This window comes from Odocoileus virginianus, chromosome 27 (assembly GCF_023699985.2).
Source record: "Odocoileus virginianus isolate 20LAN1187 ecotype Illinois chromosome 27, Ovbor_1.2, whole genome shotgun sequence".
Lineage (NCBI taxonomy): Eukaryota > Metazoa > Chordata > Mammalia > Artiodactyla > Cervidae > Odocoileus > Odocoileus virginianus.
Window position 1 is genome coordinate 1,953,438 of NC_069700.1, and position 16,648 is coordinate 1,970,085.

Genomic DNA, 16,648 nt, shown 5'->3' on the forward strand with positions numbered 1-16,648 from the left:
TCACTGTGATATTTATCTGTAATATCAAATAATGCAAAACCTTTGCCTAAGACTGATGTTGTGAGCAGAAGAATTTTGGATCTGAAGTGGCGGAGAAACTTCACAGCCTGAGATGGTGCTACGGTTCAGCTCTGCAAAATTGATCTTAGCAGTTTTACCAGAGTGCTGCCTCTCCGAATCAGTCCCTTCCTGATTGAGCTCTGGAGAAACACAAACTTTCAGGCCATGAGCTGTGACTGCAGAGATTGGGGATCCCACATTGATGAAAGAGAACACACAGCATCCAGGTCACAGCCATAGATTCCCTAGCAACACCCAACAGAAGAGAGTACCTCCCTCCCGCCCGTCTCCAAACCCCAGAGGTCCAGGATGTTCACGTCCCAGGGAAGAGAAAAGGGTCAGCATCTCACAGAGACCAGCTCAGGAAGCAGTTCTCTTCCCTCCAGCAGCGAAACCAAACATCAAAACCCCAAACCAGCCTACTTTCCGGGGCATCCCTCAGCGGATGTCTCAACTTCTGTCACTCACACCCCTCTGCTCCTAATAAAACCTTGGGAGACGCAGTGAAGAGTTTGGGCAGTGAGTGGGGAGATCCGGTATCAGCTCTTCTCCTCTCAGTCTGTTTCCTCATAATGGGAACAAGTGGTCCCGCTCACTTAGCCGAGAGGGTTTGGAAGATCAGAAGGCTTCAGCAGGTCTGGCAAGGAACAGAGCAAGGGGCTGGAAACGAGGAGCATCTCTGTGCTGTCTCGAGTCTTCACGAGGCCAGCCCACTGCCCCCGTTCTCACTGCTCCTTCTCATACCTGCTGGGTTGCCAGGAGAGCCGTGGGCAGCCTTTGACTCTTGGATACATGAGAAACTTCACAAGCCCAGCTCATTAGCAAAAGATCATCAGCTCCTTCCCCTGTCTAACTTTGTGGTTTTTAGATTTGGGTTTGTAGCTGTTAGTCACTCAGTCGTGTCTGACTCTTTGCCACCCCATGGACTGCAGGCCACCAGGCTCCTCTGTCCATGGGATTCTCCAGGCAAAATACTGGAGTGGGTTGCCATTCCCTTCTCCAGAGAACCTTCCTAACCCGGGGATCAAACTTGCATCTCCTGCATTAGAGGCAGATAGTTTACCACTGAGCCACCAGGGAAGTCTGTAGTTTCCAACATTTTGTCTCGGGGAATACAGCAGAGATTTAGTTTTTACCAGGGTGCCACCCCTCTGAATATGAGTCTTGCCTTAGAGTGTTAGGGGCAGAGGAGTCAGGATTCCAGGCAAGGTCACCTTCCCGGGCACCCTTGGGAAGTCTCCCCAGGCCCAAAACCACCCCTGCTCGGGTCTGCACGATGCCTGCTGGCCTGGTCTCTGCTGTCCTTGGGCTTCAATCACTGGTCCCCACACTGCAGCCAGCTCTGCCTGAGCCCAGCCAGAGCATCTTCTCCTGCCACATACAGGAGGCAACGGGCGAAGGTCCTTCGGGCAAGCACCAACCCTTCCTGTTCACTTCTCTTGATGTCTTTTCCAAGAGACTCCAGCTCTTAGCTTCCCAAAGTGGCTTCCTTTGGAGGCACAGTGCTCTCTGCCTCATGCCCAGGTTCCAGGAGCTGCCACATCACTTCGCCTGCCCAAAGGGATCCTGAGGCTCTCTTCTTGCTTCTGCACGCATCGCCGACTTCCGTGGAATTCCCACCAGCGGAAGACCAGCCCCATTGCTTCATTTGCATTTCCTCCTCTTTAAAATTTTAAAAATACTTATGGGACTGCCTCTGTGCTACAGACTGATGGTGATTCCTTTTTATGTAGAGTGTGCTGAGGACAGGGAAACTCCAGTCCGATTGAGCAAAGGCAGTCCTGCCTTTAGCATTTACTTGCATACTCTGTGTAAAAAGGTCAGAGAAATCAGAGACCGCAGACAACAGTGGTGAGCAAGGTAAAGGCTACAGAGAGATGAGAAGCCCTGACCTATTCGAACGACAAAACCTAAAATTTCACCCCCCTCCCTCAGCATCCTCAGAAGGGAGCACGGTTTGCTCTCCGGGGCCCCTGCTGTGGCTGCTGCATGGAGTCGGTCTTGAATCACAGAGCATCTGTTCTTGCGTCTTCTTGCCTCACTGCTAGGATCCGTGATCACCAGTCCCTGGGCAGATACTGCCACCAGAACAAACCCTTGCAGGCCCTGGCCATCGAGAAGCCACTCCAGCATCACCCTTCCCCGGGGTTGGATGGAAGTGGACAGAGGCTCTCTCTCTTCACTCCACGCCAGGCTGACGTGGGCTCACAGTGTGAGAGCGGAGTTAACACACACAGACTCAGACACACACACACTTTCCCCCAAGACCTGCCTCCCTGTCCCCCAGCTTCCACGTCCCCAGAATTTCAGAAGCTGAGACTTTCTCTCCTAACATTGAAAGCTAACTGCTTTTTGCCCTAGGATAAGTCATATTTCTCTTAGGAACATCTCTACATTCTAATAGGTTTCATCCTGCTTTCAAAGGTAGACAGGTCTTTTGCAACAGGGACAAACATCAGAAGGCCTGAAAGGATGGAGTAGAGTTTGAGCGACAGAGTGTCAAAGATGAGCTGGCTGAACTGAAGAAAAAGATGCCCCAAGAATACAGAGATCTGGCTATCCTTTCCTGAACAATTCAACTGAGAACCATATGGTACCTGGCTATGTCCTGGAATGACGGACTTGGGAGGTTAGACAAAACTCCGGGGTCTCCATGGAAGCTACACACTGATGGAAAGGTATCTAAAGATCAAGATTTAGCTTGCTTTCTTTTTTTCAAGTTCTGAAACTCACACTCCATAATTCAGTTTGAACATCTTAACCTGGGCTTCCCAGGTGGTGCTAGTAGTAAAGAGTCCTCCCACCAATGCAGGAGATGTAAGAGATGCAGGTTTGACGCTTGGGTTGGGAAGATCCCTTTGAGTAGGGAATGTCAACCCACTCTAGTATTCTTGCCTGGAGAATTTCAAGGACAGAGGAACTTGGTGGCCTATAGTCCATGGGGCTGCAAAGAGATGGATAGGACTGAGCACATATTAACCCTAAATTCCATTTTCGTACTCCAAGAAAAGTTTGTTCTGTGAAACCATGGGAAAGAGGAGAGTTCTAATTGGGCTTCCCAGAAACAGACCCTGAGATGAGGATTCAGGTACAGATGACTCTTTGAGAAAGGGCTCCTGGGGGAGGCTGGTAGGGGGGTTGGGGGCAGAATCAGGACAGGAAGGGAAGAGGCAGTTAAGGTAGATGCGGGCAGGGTCCTGCAGGGAGCTTGGGAGCAGGGAGCAGTCTGAAAGATGACAGAGCTGGAACTTTTACTCTTCTGTACCCACCTGCCCCTCAGTGAGGGCACAAATTCCCCCCGCACTTCCTGCTTCCAGACTGTGCGGCCCAGGAAGCAGCTTGTAACCCACAGACACACCAAAAAGAGTAGGGGTGATCTGAGCGAGACCTTGACATCACTGGCCACAAGGAGCAGAGACTCTAGTTAGAGACTCGGCTTCCTACACCCAAATTAGGCTACTCAGTTGCTCTGCACTCCTGATTCCTTACCTGTAAAATGGGGAATGCTATCATACCTGTTTTATTGGGTTATTGTAAGGATGAAATAGACAACTTAGGAAGAACACATACTAAACACTGAGAAAGATCAGCTATTGCAATTATTAGAGGCAAGCATAACAGCAATTCCAATTGGGCATGCGGTTCTGGTTATGTTTTGCAAAAAAAAAAAGAAAAGAAACAAAACCAAAAACTTGTGTACTCAAAAGTCTCAGAGATATCTCCCATCTCTCAGCAATTTGGCAATGGAATCTGACTCACCTGGAAATTATAGGTTTCCATTAGATAAAATGAATGTGGACAACCTCTATGAGGAGTTTTAAAAGCACCTTGAAAAGCAGAAACCCACTTGTTTGGATTGCACACAAAGCATTCCTTTAGCTAAAACTCACCTTCGGGTCTGTATGGTGTTTTCTGCCCTGTTCATCTCCCAAACACAGTTATAAGGAGAGCTTTTAGTTCCGTAGGTTTGGAACATCAGCGTACTATTAGACTAGCCCACAATGAGCTAAGTTAGGAGCCGCGAGGGAGCTGTTTTTGACATCCAAGTAGCACAAAATGTGATTTTTCTCTGGAGAAGAATTTTGAGAATTAGAGAGAATTAGTCATATTTCCAATGGGGATTTTAACAGTTGTGAAATTATTAAGAAGACCTGACTCAACAATTCCTGTATTGCAATATGTCACCTAGCTGTCTTGTTACTTAAAATTACATGATTTAGAAGACAGTGACTTTAAAAAGAACCCAACTGAGTCTGGAAAGAAAATGGAGATATGCAGACAAAGCAAGGGAAAAGTATAAAACTGCTGAACATTTATGGAGCTAAGTTTAACAACTCTGGGCTCATTTAAGACATGTCTTTCTTAAATAGCACATTGAATAGGCATGTTTATCCTCTCAATGAGTTATATGTTCAAAATGCACTCACTAAACTGTGTTTTTTTTTTAACCGACAATACTGAATCTGAACTGAATTTAACATGTTGCTAAATATTCAAACGGTTCACCCCTTTGACACTCTTTGGAGGGTTAAAGAAAATGAATCGACTCTTGCTGGACAAAGACGAGTAAGCCAATTTACGACCACCCTTGTGCTGTATGTTTCTAGATTCTTCATTTTTCTACTACTCCTCATTAACTCCCTTAAATGAGCTACAGCTAATGATCGGGTCCTGTCCTTTCTATATGAAAATCAGGCCATTAGTGAGCTTGTGACTCTTGAGGTGTTTTCCAGGAGTGGTGAAGAATCTGAACTTTTTCAAGCACACTCTATAAGTTTCCCTGGCCCTCAGAATGCACATTTGCAAGGTGGTTGGCCAGGGTTAGCGGGAAGTGAAGAGATTCTGAACGAGATGGTTCTCATGAGCCTGGTCTCATTAACACGGCGTGATAATTTGGTAACCTCGCCAAGTACAGGCAACGCTGGGCGAGTCTGAAGAGCTATAACTAGCTCCTCTAAATGATAAATACAAAACTAGATGTGGTGTTATGCTTTGAAGAACTAAACAGATCACTGAATAGGATAAGCCCTTCACTCATAATCAGAGACTGTAGAGACAGTGGATGTTCTTGCTAAGGGATTATTACCACCTACCACTAATGAACAATTCCAAAATACATACATGCCTTCTTGGGTGTTTTGCTTCTATCAAGGTAATCCAAGTCAAGTCCACTGAGAGATCTCAGGCTTATTCCAGACAAGTAAGAAAGACTATCCAATCCAACCCAAAGAAGTTTGCTCCAATACGTAGATTTCAGACACTGCTCATTCTTCATACGTTTTCAACAGACTTCTTTGCTGTTGTTGTTTTTTTCAAAGAGTTTGTTTCAACAAAACATTTCTTCCCAAATTGATCTATAAATTAAATTTATAAGTTAAGTTCAGTTCCAATCAAAATTCCAATAGGATTTTGGATGACCTTGACAAATTCATCTGAAAAGTTATCTGGCAGAACAAAGCAGGGGAACTTGCCCAACCAGATATTGTTTTACCTCAAAGATGAAGTAGTTTGAAAGGAAAAAGGTAATGTTGGTATCAGAAAAGACAGATCAATGAAATAGAATAAGAATCTCAGAAACAAACCAAAAGAAGTGTGGGAACTCATTCTATGATAGAGATAGCATTATAAATCTGTAGGGAAGGATGGAATTTTTAGTAACTGATGTTAAGAAAACTGGTTCACAGCATGAAGAAATATGTCTACCTAATGAAATGTAAAAATACAGACCTAAATTGATTGAAAACCTAGATATGAAAAGCAAAACAGTAAAGCAATATTTTTAAAAATATTGTGACATTAGGATGTGTGGGAGAAGTTCTAACACTAACGCTCCAAAGACATAAGGTGAAAAAGATGGTAACGACAAGAAAACTGAAGATTTCTGTTCAGTGTGGAATACCACAAAGTATATTTACAGGGGACAGAATGGGAGAAGAGAAATGCAACATTTAAAATGAACTGGGGGTAACATCAGTCATATGGAAGAAATTCCTACAAATTAACAAGAAAAATATAGGAAATAATTTTGAAATGCTCGACAGATAGCTAGAGGAGGAAACTCAAAAACTAATAAGAATATTAAGAAATTTTCAACTTCATTCACCAATAATCAGAAATACATACACTAAAATGAATTTATGCCCATTCTGTTGGCAAAAATGTGGCCATCCAGTGTTAGTATGTCGCCATATAAGAAACTCATGCACTACTGGTGTGAGAGGATATTGATTATAGTGTGTTAGATTGGCAGTGATGGTGGTTTAATTGCTCGGTCGTATCCGACTCTTTTCCACCCCATGGACTGTAGCCCACCAGGCTCCTCTGTCCGTGGATTTCCCAGGCACAAATACTGGAGTGAGTTGCCAGGGAAGCCGATGTTAGATGGTTATTCCAACATATTTGCTACCTCTTCACCATTTCCACAAGTAGGATATGTTTTGTCTCTCCTTGGACTTGGCCACGTGACTCAATTGGGTCTCATAGTGGCTTCCTGGTACTTCCCTGCCCCTGGCCTTTAAGCGTGGCCATAAGATCTGGTTTGGCAAATTGGAAAATTTTCCAGTAACTCACACACATCCAAGGGAAAATGCCGACAGCATCACTGCACACACTCGAGTGGGGGTGATCTACGTTCAAACTCACTCACGTGGTGACCAGCAGGGTCAGCTCCTTGCCGGATGTTGGACTGAGGGTCTCGGCTCTTCCCTGGCTGCTGGCCACAGGGACTCCCCAGCTCCCTCCACTCGGGGCTCTCTCCAGGGCAGCTCACGGCACGGCAATTTGATCCCCTCGGAGCAGTGGGACAGAGGGTGTCTACCAACAGCAGCCACTTTTGCAGGTCCTGTTCGTTAGGGACTAGGCACTGGGTCCAGTCCACAAGGGCGTGAGGCCCAGGAGCTTGGTGGGGAGCCTCTTAGAAGAGCCCTTCCGCGTTGTCGTCAACACTATGACCGGCGGTGGTCAGTGACCACCGGGCGAACAGTATGATGAATTCAACCTTGCATAACAGACTATACGTAACAGGTCCAAACGTGAAAGTAAGACCAAGTGGCTAGGAGTACCCGTGTACCTTTCCCCATTATGTATTCGTAGGCCAAGTGGTGGTTAATTGACAGTAAATAATACTGGCAGACTGAGGAATTATTTAGGCCACTTTTTTCTCCTTTAAGTATGTAAATATTAGGGCTTTCCGGTGGCTCAGCAGTAAAGAATCTGCCTGCAATGCAGAAGCCGCAGGAGACGCCGGTTTGATCCCTGAGTCGGGAAGATGCCCTGGAGGAGGAAATGGCAGCTCATTCCAGTATTCTTGCCTGGGAAAGCCCATGGGCAGAGGAGCCTGGCGGGCTACAGTGCATGGGGTTGCGAAGAGTCGGACACGATTGAAGTGACTCAGCATGCACATGCAAATATAAAGAAACAGGAAAAATCATGATTTTTTTTAGGTGAATAATAATATAGACTCTATTGAACAAAACAGCTCCAATTCAGATTTAGAGTAAAAAATACTGTGTGCTAAACTTCTTTGATGTAGGTTCGGGTAAATTTAAAACAGGAGAAGAATTTCAACATGCTCTCACTTAACAGGGGGATGATCAGAGGCCCAGATGGCCAATGACTTAGCTCAGGCCATGGCAGGCATCTCTGCCTTTGGTCAAGAAACTCTATCCAGCAGATTCTCCTGCCAGAGTAGAAAAGCGATCATGCCCGTCTCCAAGGAGCTGCTGGTCTGATCCTAAGTGGGCTAGATTTGGCACAGCTTTCCTGCCTTTCCCAGGAAATTCACACTGAAGAGCTAATTGCATTAAAATGTTCTCTATTTAACTTCTGTCTCTACTAACAAGCAAACTTTCAACAATAGTCTCCATGTTCTTTCTTGGACCAGAGCAAGACTCCTTTTATTTTGTTTCAACACTGTTTTCCTAAAGCTCTCTCACCCTTTTCAAGCTTCTCACCACAATGTAAGTCCATGAAAAATTAACATCCCTGTTCAGCGGGGAACCATGCTCCTTTTATTAGAATGTTCTGGCAAACCCAACACCAGGAGATGCATCTCCAAGCAGATCTGCCTTCGAAAGGCACAGTGTGTTAGGGAAGATTCTCCCTAGAGTGAGCGGGGGTCCAAGGCTAAGGCAATGAGATTAGACTTCCTCTGTGTTTCCTCTTCTGTCCTTAATGGAGTTCTTTTCATACGATAGCATATTTTAGACCTGTGAGTTGGCAAAATTAAGGTAAATCACTGTAACAATGGACAAGCCATTATACTCTTTAGAACCCCACTGCCAGTGAGTGAAAGCTGAGGTCTTAAAGTCCAAATTTTACCAACAAAATGGCATTTGCTGGTGCTTAAAAAAAAAAGGTTTTATCGGTAAGACATTTTGTTCACTAAAAAGTTTAAAATATTAGCATCAACTAGAAAACATGCCATGGAACAAGCATATGCAAGAGCTCACCATGTCATTAAAGTTCTCACCAGAGAGCTTGGTTGGTGTAGCATTTAATAAAAATCAAAATTGCATTTCCTAAAAGTTAAAATTATTATTTTTTAAATTTTAGTTCAAAGTACCAGGCTGTTTCTATTCCCAGCCACAAATAACCTTTTGGATTAGGATTTTTTGCCGAGGAACTGATTATATAAAGTCATAAGTGTATCATGTTATGAAATAATCCCTATGTATGGGACATGTGAGTAACCCCACTGGACTTCACTTGGTGAGTTTAGGTTTCGTGGCTGAATTCAATCACAGTCCTCCCTTATCACGTTCATCTCTCTTCCCTCCCCTACCCTAGGCTTCTTGACGTCTCTCATTCCAGATCTGAACCTGTTACACATCAGTCATCTCATAAAATCGCAAAACCTCCACGTGACTCAACGGCTTTAAGGTAGAAGAGGGCATGGTCTTAGGAGACTGACACCGGCTCACCACCACGGGAAACCTTGGCAAGTGAATTTGTGTTTCAAATGCCTGCATGTTTCTCTTATTCTTCAGCACTTGAGCCCGCTGGACAGAATCCTCTATTTCTGCTTCCCCTCTGAGATTCAACAGTCCAGACAGTTCTTAAAACCTTAGTTTTCGGAGTCAATTCAGATACTCAGTTTAGTAAATAGCCTGTCACTCTACAATCCCTACCTTTACACTACCCCATGTTTGCTATTTTGTGTCTCATTACTCAGTTCCAAAAACAACACTCAAATGAAACAGTTCTTGGTTCGATACATGGGCTCTTCCTTTAAAGCATTCTCAGAGGTCATAATAACTCCCAGACCTTAGAATGAATGGGATAAAACATATTGGAATTTGTAAACGACCTTCACACATAAATGTGTGATGTTACCTTCTCTCAAGATTTCAGTGACCCACCACTTTCTTCCTTAAGCTTTGCAGGTAGTAAAATGAATGAGCATAGGACATTAATTTCCACAGAGAAATCTGTATGCAGGTCAGGAAGCAACAGATAGAAATGGACATGGAACAACAGACTGGTTCCCAATAGGGAAAGGAGTATGTCAAGGCTGTACATTGTCACCTTGCTTATTTAACTTACATGCAGAGTACATCATGAGAAACGCTGGACTGGAGGAAGCACAGGCTGGAATCAATATTGCCGGGAGAAATATCAATAACCTCAGATATGCAGATAACACCACCCTTATGGCAGAAAGCGAAGAAGAACTAAAGAGCCTTTTGATGAAAGTGAAAGAAGAGAGTGAAAAGTTGGCTTAAGGCTCAACATTAAGAAAACTAAGATCATGGCATCCGGTCCCATCACTTCATGGCAAGCAGATGGGGCAACAGGGGAAGCAGTGGCTGACTTTATTTTGGGGGGCTCCAAAATCACTGCAGATGGTGACTGTAGCCATGAAATTAAAAGACGCTTACTCCTTGGAAGGAAAGTTATGACCAACCTAGACAGCATACTAAAAAGCAGAGACATTACTTTGCCAACAAAGGTCCGTCTAGTCAAGGCTGTGGTTTTTCCAGTGGTCATGTATGGATGTGAGAGTGGGACTATAAAGAAAATTGAGTGCTGAAGAATTGATGCTTTTGAACCGTGGTGTTGGAGAAGACTCTTGAGAGTCCCTTGGACTGCAAGGAGATCCAACCAGTCCATCCTGAAGGAGATCAGTCCTGGGAGTTCATTGGAAGGACTGATGCTGAAGCTGAAACTCCAATACTTGGGCCACCTGATTCAAAGAGCTGACTCATTTGAAAAGACCCTGGTGGTGGGAAAGACTGAGGGCAGGAGGAGAAGGGGACGACAGAGGATGAGATGGTTGGATGGCATCACCGACTCAATGGACATGGGTTTGGGTGGACTCTGGGAGTTGGTGATGGACAGGGAGGCCTGGCGTGCTGTGATTCATGGGTTTGCAAAGAGTCAGACATGACCGAGCGACTGAATTGAACTGAATGTGTGTTTTGAAAAGCCTCTGATAAGCCCAAAGAGCAGTAAGAGAAACTCCATAAAGTCTCCTCTCCCCCATTCCAAGGTGGTTTGTTGGCTGAATCACATCTCTCAGAATCAGATCCACCTACCTCTATTCATCTCAGGCCTGCCTCTGCTGCTGGGGCTGCTAAGTCGCTTCAGTCGTGTCTGACACTGTGCGACCCCATAGATGGCAGCCCACCAGCTCCTCTGTCCCTGGGATTCTCCAGGCAAGAACACTGGAGTGGGCTGCCATTTCCTTCTCCAGTGCATGCCTCAGTCATTCTACAAGGAAAGAATGCATTGACTATCCACTTCACAAGATGATGCAAAATGTAGGAAAGGTGTTGACATAGCTAGTACAACCCAGTGTTACCCTAAAAGAGACATAGAATCCAGAGCCTTAAAGATAACAGTTACACCATGCGATCTTAAAGCAGCAGAAAACAGGAGAGAAAAAGTCATTTAAGATACAACTTTAAAAATAATCCATTGGCCAAAAACTACTCTGGTCCAGATTCATTCTAAGTCACAACAAGACTCAATAGAAACAGAAAGGGAACTGCACAGTAATGGATTCGCAAAAGAAAAGCACATTATAATTGAACCATCTTATTCCTTGGCACACGCAGCAGCTGGTCTGACCACACGTGGAAGGTTGTGCTTGATTCTGGCGCCATCTTTCAAGAGGAAAAAGGACAAACTGGAATACATTCCGAATAGGGCAAACTATTCTAGAAACTATTGCATATGATAAATGGTTCAAAGAACTGATGATCTATTTCCACCAGTGAGGGAATGAGATAGCTGCCTGAAATAATAGGGGTGACTAGCAAGTGGGACTAGAATTATAGAAGAGTGGGCTAGACCATGAATCAAGGAAAGAGCCCTAGTCAAATAAATGCAAATAAAAACAACAGTGAAATACTATTTCTGCATGCCTGTACCTCGGCAAATTGGGATACACACACGCATATATTTATTTTTCAGTGGAAAGGCCTAGTGTTTTGCTGGTAGGAGGGGTGAGAAAAGCTTTTTCTCATAGTTTGGAAATAAGAATCAAAAGCGTTGAAATTGCACATACCTTGTTATCAAATGTTTTCATATCTGAGTATTTACCTTGAGAAAATAACCAGAAATGCCTTAAAGACTTTTGTAAATGAATGTTCATTAGAACATTAATTATGCTCACAGAAAAATGGAAGCAATATCTTGTTGCTGTTGTTTAGTTGCTCAGTTGTATCTGACTCTTTTCTACCCCATGGACTGCAGCAATACCTAGATACCCAATAAAAATCTTAGGAGTTATCTACACCAATAACTGGGCTGCCCAGGTGATGTTAGTCGTAAAGAACTCACCTGCCAAAGCAGGAGATGTAAGAACCAAGGGTTCGACCCCTGGGTCTGGAAGATTCCCTGGAGGAGGGCACGGCAACCCACTCCAGTCTTCTTGTCTGGAGAATCCCATGGACAGAGGAGCCTGGCGGGATACAGTCGATGGGGCCACAGAGAGGCGGACACGGCTGAAGTGACTCAGCAGTCATGCATACACACTAAAATTACAGCATTTACAATAAGCAGGACGCTGCTAAATATCTTTCTCATAACATGTGTAATCCCCTTCATAGCCCTATGAAGGGAATTCTATTATCCACATCTTATAAATGAAGAACTTCAAGTGCAAAGATGTTGCATTACTTAAGGTCTCGCAGACAACACGTGATAGAGCAGATTCCACAGTTACCAACCTAGCCCCAGCTCTGCACTCGTAACCACCACACTGAGTGTCTGACTCTTTGCAACCCTATGGACTGGGATTCTCCAGGCAAGAGTACTGGAGTGGGTTACCATGCCCTTACCCAGGGTATCTTCCTGATAAAATAGATAACTATTAAGGACTTACTGGGCTTCCCTGGTGGTTCAGATGGTAAAGAATCTGCCTGCAATGCAGAGACCTGGGTTTGATCAAGAGACTCTTGGCCAACCAACCAAGAGACTAAAGATTTACCCGCATCAAATGGAGAGATTGAAAACAAGGAGAGCCCAGCCTCTGATAGAGCAGGAAAGAGAGAAGTTACGTGTGATTAATGTCACACACCCGAGTCTATCAGTGGTCCCTGTCTACAGTCTCACACGATCCAGAAGAACATTTTTATCAATTATTTGGTAAACGCAAGTTCTTTAGTAACTCTAGTAGTATTTCTAAGAAGGTGGAAATCCTGCCTCATCCATTTTTAAAAGCGCAAGTGCTTTATTTTTGTTAATTGGAGCGTAGTTGATCGGCACTCTTGTGTTGGTTTCAGATGCACAGCAAAGTGAGTTAGTTATAGGCACATCCACTCTTTTTTAGATTCTCTTCCTATACAGGCCTAAGCCAGAGTAGTGAGTAGGGTTCCCTACACAGTAGACCTTTACCATCTTTCCGACACAGAGTGTGTGTCTTTCTCAATCCCAGCTCAGCTCCCCTTTCCCCCCAACTGGGCTTCCCTGGTGGCTTAGTCAGTAGGGAATCTGCCTGCAATGCAGGAGACCCAGGTTTGATCCCTGGGTTGGGAAGATCCCCTGGAAAAGGAAAGAGCAAACCACTCCAGTACCCTTGCCTGGAGAATCCCATGGAGAGAGGAGCCTGGTGGGCTGCAGTCCATGGCGACGCAAAGAGTCGGACACGACTGAGTGACTCACACTTAACACAAGGCCCTACTGTGGAGCAGGAAACTCTGCCCCATACTCCGTGATGACCTATACGGGAAGAGACGCTAAAAGAGGGTGGATATTTGGGCATGTCTAACTGATTCACTTTGATGTAGAACAGAAACTACCACAACATTGTAAATCAACTACACTCCAATAAATTTTTTTTTTAAGTCATGGATGTCAAGGTACGGACTAATGTGTTCCAAAATGAAAGGAGAAAGGACTATGATGAGCTCACTGGTATGGGTTAGGAATCCAGCTCAACTCCCTTTGGGAGAACTTTGAAGACTTCCCCTGCCCAGCTTCAGGCTCCGGCCCCTCCTTACCCTGATGCCCACCTCCCAGCCCCTGCAGACAGAGTTCTCCCAGCCCAGAGGCTCAGCCACTGGAGCCGCTAAGAGCTTGCTCACCATCTGGCCACTTTTCACTCTCCTCTTTCAACTTCGATTGTTCTGCAGAATCAGTGGGCAGAAGTTACTAGCAGAAGTATTTTTGTTTTTATACTCCTTACAAAAAAAAATTCAGAAAAATTCAGAAGTCAGTTATTTTTTCCTTTTCATTTTGGAGAAATTAGGGGGAAACTGCATGGCAGATATAATTACTAAGAGGAAATTTTAAAACAACTTAGGTCACTCTGGAGCACCCTTCAAACGAGGTCAACCTTTTCATGCTTTCCCTCTTGTTGCTGAATAATTCTTTGTTTGCTGGAAAGAAAAACAAAGAAACACCTTGAATAACCAAAACCACAAGTCTGTTGCTGCTTCCTCTGTATTGGAAAATATCTTGTCTTAACATTTGACGCACTTGTAAATACAAGCACACATTTCTAAACTCAGGCTATTTTTCTCCACAAACTCCATTAAGACCTATACAAAAACATAAATGACCACATGAAAGATTTTATAAATCTCTCTATTAACACCAATCAGAAATTTTAAAAATACATATGTGGAATTGCTTCAAGTACTACAAAAAAGGTTTTTCAACACAAACTAAATATTATATGAAGTACTCTTCTGTTTACTGAGTAATCCTCCAAAAATCAGCAAGTTTGATGAATAGAGAGGCTGTGAGAGCCGGCAAGAACCTGGGGTCACCCTGATCTTTTAATTCCTTTGGCTTGAACAATATCATGATTTGTAGATGGTGATGTTCTGCCAAAGATTTATGTGACTTCCCAGGGGAGCCCTAAACTCCCATGGTTACTCTTGGCTGTAAGCCCCTCATTCCTACTGAATTAGTTGTGAATCATATCACAGTGTCCCACATCCTGTTTCTGCTCTGTCTGAAATTATTCCAGATATAGAAATGGTGCCTTCCTTCATTTTCACAAAAAAAGAAATTCACCAAGCAAGCCATAAAGTGAAAGCCAGGCTCACCACAATACTCAACCCGGCAGACCTGACCCAAAGTTAGGGAAGCTCAAAGAAATTAACATCACAGCAAGGCAAACAACAGAAACCAAACCAAGTATAAGTCTGTTCCCAAACCGCTTGAGGCCACCTACTTACGGCAAACTCACCTGTCCCACCAACAAAAGCAAAGCTCCGCCCTCAGCATCCTTCCAACCACTCCCCTCCTCCACCCCTCCTCCCAGCCCCTCTCTCACAGCATCCATACCAAGAATGGCTTATTTCTAACACAGCACATTTAGCTCGCTCTCTCCTTTTCTCCTGCTAACCCCATGTGATTTATGATGCTATTGTTTAAAGCAAAGGCATTTGCCCCTAACAGGAATGCTATTGCTATTAATAAATGTTTTTATGCAACTTTCATTGTAATACTTTGGACCCCTGATGCGAAGAACTGACTCATTGGAAAAGACCCTGACGCTGGGAAAGATTGAGGGCGGGAGGAGAATGGGGTGACAGAGGATGAGATGGCTGGATGGCATCACCGACTTGATGGACATGAGTTTGAGCAAGCTCTGGGAGTAGAGATGGACAGAGAAGCCTGGTGTGCTGCAGTCCATGGGGTCGCAAAGAGTCAGACACAGCTGAGTGACTGAACTGAACTTCATTATAATCACCAAATCTTAGGAATCAGTCGGGCCAAGACCCTTGTCTTAAAAGGTGAGAAATACCTAAAAAATAAAGACTAAATAAACGACTTTACCCCGAGGTCTTATATCTTAGTAGAAGCAGAGTTAACAGGAAAGCCCTCCTCTTCTGAATTCTGTCTGACGTTTGCCAATGCTAAATACAAACACTAAAACATCCCAGTACTGGCTGATATTAACCAGTAGGGAAAGCCTAAAATTCTGTTTGTTTTATACATTATAAAAAAGTAGGATGACTAATGCAAAACCAGTCCAGGAGACTTTTCATCATCAAATATTTCTGAGCTCACATTTGTGCTAAACGTCAACACAGGCATGACGGAGCCAAGACTGAGCGGAATGTCTTTGGCATTTAGACAGGTGCTTCCTTAGTGGCTCAGATGGTAAAGAATCTGTCTGCAACGCATGAGAGCAAGATTCGATCCCAGGGGCATATAGACACCCTGTGTCGTGACCCCAAACTACCTTCCCTTACTCCTGGCTGTAAGTGCCATCTGTATGCTGATGATGCTCTGAATTTAGGTCTCTCCACTCCTGACCTCAGTGGCAAGCTCCGTGTTTGTACACCTAAACGCCTTCTTTACCCTGCTGTCTGGTTGACTAATCAGCAAAACAGAACTCTCAAATTGTTTCTCAGCCACTCCTTAAACAGTTCTTTCCTTGGGTTCTCCGTCTCAGTAAATAGCATCACAGCTGCCCAGTTGCTCAGGCCCAAAACCCTCAGAATTTTCCTCTGTTTGGCTCATTCGATTATAACCTACGCCTACTCTCTCTGCTTTCCTAAGTACGTCTGAATCTCTTCCCTTCTGTCTCTGCCACAGTCCCCCCATCCAAGATCTCCTGACAAAGACTGCTCTAATAATCTTCTCACCAGCTCCCCTCCTCCACTCCTGCCCTCTGTGGTCTATTTTCCACAAAGCAGCCAATGGGAATTTTTAAATATAAATCACATCATAATAATCTCCTACTCAAAACCCTTCAGTGTCTCCCCACAAGGTTCATTAGGACCACCAACTTTCCTTCTAGAGGCTATGACGCTTTGCCTGATTGGCCCCTGCCTGTCTCTTTGTGATTAAATATATCAATCTCTTCCTTTACTGTTTTTATTTTATTTTATATATTCCTTTATAGCCTTGATGAATAAGTTCTTCCTACTGTAAGAACATAAGGACATGCTCTTCAATTTTTTTTCTAATCCAAATGCAATTGATTTTGGCATATGGTGTGATGAAAGCATTCAACTTCATCTTTCCCCACATAGATAAAAATTACCTCGATCCCATTAATTGGTATTGACCCCCATTGGAAATTGCATTTCTGTGAATGGGTCTGCTTCTGGATCTCAATTCTGTCTCATTGGTCTACTCTTTTATTGATCTGAACAAACACTGCATTTTATTAATGATTATA